This window comes from Rhagoletis pomonella, unplaced genomic scaffold (genome assembly GCF_013731165.1).
Source record: "Rhagoletis pomonella isolate Grant_MI unplaced genomic scaffold, Rhpom_1.0 Rhpom_scaffold_00001, whole genome shotgun sequence".
Lineage (NCBI taxonomy): Eukaryota > Metazoa > Arthropoda > Insecta > Diptera > Tephritidae > Rhagoletis > Rhagoletis pomonella.
Genome location: NW_023458555.1, coordinates 24,639,265 through 24,643,125, shown reverse-complemented (window position 1 = coordinate 24,643,125; position 3,861 = coordinate 24,639,265).

The window sequence follows — 3,861 nt, the reverse complement described above, 5'->3', positions numbered from 1 at the left end:
TTTTTTAAATAATTTTCGGAATTAATCATTTCTTTGAAATTGCAATGTCCTTTGAAATAAATCCTGACCTCAGCGATAGGTTTTATGGTTGGAGAGATAAAAGCAATTTTTTCAATCCGAGAATCCCGGGATCGTAAAAAGAGAAAAAATTAACATCCCTAGTATGTATGTGGTATTCCCAAAAAAAAAAAAAAATAACAAAAAATTAAAACTTGAAAAAATAAAAGAAAAACAAATGGGAAGGCCCCAAAAAGTTTGTCAACTGCATCGTCAGAAAGTTTAGTGCTCTGCTCAATTAAAAACCGCAAACCAACTCTAATTATTTGGCATTATCTGATGCGCATGTGGTACGTTGCAACGAAAGCGGATTATCTGCTCGCCACTCATTGGCATCAAGTGCATATCGCAGCACAGCACCGCACACAATGCAGAAAGTTTTACGGCATTAAATATTGCTTTTGTTGTTGTTTTATATATGTATAGCAAAACTTTTTCGAATGGGAAATGCTCAGGTTTTATGCCAGCTGAAAATCTGGCTGTTGACAATCGTTGGCCTCGAACATCAACAAAAGCTCTAAAACACGTTATTATCTGCTTTGATTTATGTTTTCTGTCGTCCTCTACAAATGTATATACATAAGTATATATGTATCTAGAAAATGTTTGCATGCTGCTGACTTCTAAATATTTATCTCAAAAACAAGTAACAGCATTAAATAATTCCACACACTTGTTGGCGATTTATGGCGAACGATTGTAGTTTGTATTTGCAGGTGTGTCGGCACAACGGTGTTTAGAAAATTTATAAAATTATGTAAAACTAAAGATAACGAAATACTTTGTAATACACCTAGTTACAAAGAAAAGTTATTGGATCGTAAATTTCCACGACAGCCGTATGTACGTACCGGAATGACTCGGATTTTACCCGATCAAGAGGTGTTGTTTTATCGATCTACATTTGACTTGGAGCAACACTTTCCATAGGATGTCTCTTCCTGGAGCAACATCTTACAGTAGATATGTTTCACATCGTTTTACTTTAGGTAAGGATTGAGTCCAACCCAGAAGTCTATTTCTCCTAACGACGCCAGAGATGGCTCCATCAGAATTCCCCTGCTGTTAGGTGAGCTCTTTTAATGAATGGATCCATTTAAGAACCTGAATAATCTTGGGTCACATAGGCAGTAGACAAAAGGCCATATGGCATCCTCCTGCTCCATGCTCTCACCTGGCAATTACCACACCAGCCAACAACATGAACAGCAGCAACATGACTAAGGTGGGCGGTCTTACTTGTCTCATACACCCACACATAGCGACTAGCCTATTAGGTAGGTAGGTAGAGTGTTTTAATCTTCTTATCGCTCCTCCCTGCTTGGGTGTTAGCCTCTTAAGGCATACAAAACTTGCACGGACTTCATAACAAGATCCAGGAGCAAGCCACTCTAACGAGTCGGGTCGGTATTAGATGGCTGCGATTGAAGAAACGAAATCCTCCGGCAACTTAATCTTCGTTTTGTTGAAGAATAGATACATACACCCCAGATATACCACCCTAGGATGTCATAGCAATGCGACTAAAGGTTGCCGAGCTCAAAAACCACTTCTCGCCTTGTGCTCGACAGGTTATCGCCTTAAGTCGGCTTTCATCTATCAGTCAGAGAGTGTTTAGCTAGTTCTGCTTAGTGTTCTCCAAGCAATAAGCATTTAAAGTCATTTATCGGTATCCCGACCACATGAATTAGCGCACTTTAGTTAAAAGACCGTGCTAGAAAAATTAATTAATTTTTGTCACACATGAAGAAATCGATTTACGAAACTAGAGCGCAAATATAATAAATTGGAATTAAATAAAATAGGACAGAGCACAAACAAATATTACTTATGCTTAGCGTATCAAAAATAAAAATTTTGTACCTACTAATACTCCTTTGAAGAGCGTGTTCGGATATTTACCCAGTGGGAATTAGGAGCACGTAATAATACCTTATTAGCAACTTACTCTTCACCTGGCAGTCATTACCATTTACCTGCCGAACGTCCCTTACTTTTACAAAGGCATGGCCGCCTTATGTAAGTAGGAATTTAGAATGTACATTTGGTATCAGACATACTTCTGAGCCGCTATACAAAGTAAGTTACGTGTAATGCAGAGCAGTCGCTCGGAGTAGTTCGGTGCTTGGAAATAACTTCGGCTGCACGTTATTTTGCAACTGACAACGTAATGTGTCTTCGGAGGTGTTCATTTTGCCCTTTACTAGTAGATGACATTAGCCATGATGACAATTTTGGTACTAAAAACTGAAAGAAAACATGGCTTACCTCGGAAGGTGCTTACCTATTTTCCCAGTGGGTATTTGTACTTACCTATAAAATACATACATACGTATCTATGTGTTTACATATACGTGAATTAAATGATAGTTCTACACTGATATTTGGGTATTCCTTGGCACAAGGTTAGATATGTAGGTAATATTATATTTATCTGCAAATTTGCATGAATGATTTCATCTATGTAGCTGAACCTGTAATTAATATTTGCATAATTCAAAAGTATCTGTCTGGCTTTCGACGCATTATTTACTCATCTGCATACTTTATGTTTACTTTTGTACTTATTTACATACGCATATCCATAACGTGCTTAAAATTTCTGTGTTGCTTTTTGCGCGAAAAAGCATTAGCTTTATATGTAGTTGTACTAATATTTGTGCGAATATTTTATGCTTCCCCTCAAAGCTACCCAGCTGCCTTCTTGAGAAACCATCTCACAAGTAAAACTATTTCGTTACTTTGTTATTAATTTCCCGCCCCAATTTTAGACTGAAACTGTATCAGAGCCAAAGATATAATGGAAAATCGCATATCTTGCTTTGGCGTTGGACACGGTAAATTTTTATTTTAAGTTAGGTCTAGTAAATTAGTACATTTTGACCAGTTTTTGTTTTTTATTTTCTTAATCTTATGTTTATAGTTTTTTTTTTTATAAAATTCTAGCACTTTACCTAACCCGCGCCACATAAGTCCACATTTCGAACTTCGTAAAAAATTGGAAAAATTCCAAAAACTTTAACAATTACAACCAAAGTTCTAAAATTTTTATTCAGAATTTTTTTAAAAAATTTAGGTTTGCAGTTTTATAGCCCATTAAATTTTAGCAGGTTAAAGTGCAAATTTGAAGACGCTAGGATATCTTGTTGATTTGATAAAATTTTTCTGAAATTTCTGAATAAAAATTCTTTTTCAAGATTTAGGGTATTGCGTATGGTGGATTTACCAGGTCTGAAGCCACACTGATAAGTCCCAATCCGTTCGTTTACTGTGGGCTGCAATCTTTCACACAATTCGATCGATATGACTTTGTAACCTGTGCTTAGAAGGCTGATCCCGCGGTAGTTGGCGCGAATGGCGGGGTCTCCTTTCTGATGGATTGGGCAGAGCACACTTAAATTTCAGTCGTCGGGCATGCGTTCCTCTTACCATAAATATGGACACGAAAAAAACTAGTCAATTTTGTTTACTCATCACTTGCGTAAAACTAACTGTAACTAAACAGTAGGTATACACATTCATAGGGTATATTGTCGTTGTTAATTTCGCGTATCTACTTTTTGTAACTTCGACGTACTCTTCAAAATGTGTACGGCGAAGTGTTTGCTTTCCGAGAAAATTTTGTGCAAAAAGCATGAAAAAGTAGAGGTGGTCCCATATTAATCTGGTTAAGATCCGATCATTTGATCATGAAATATATATATATATATCGTCGTTTGAAGTACAAAACCGCGTATCGTCATTCTGCAAAACCGCCTGTTCGTGCCCATATGGCAACTCTGTTTTGCTTTGTTATTCCAATGG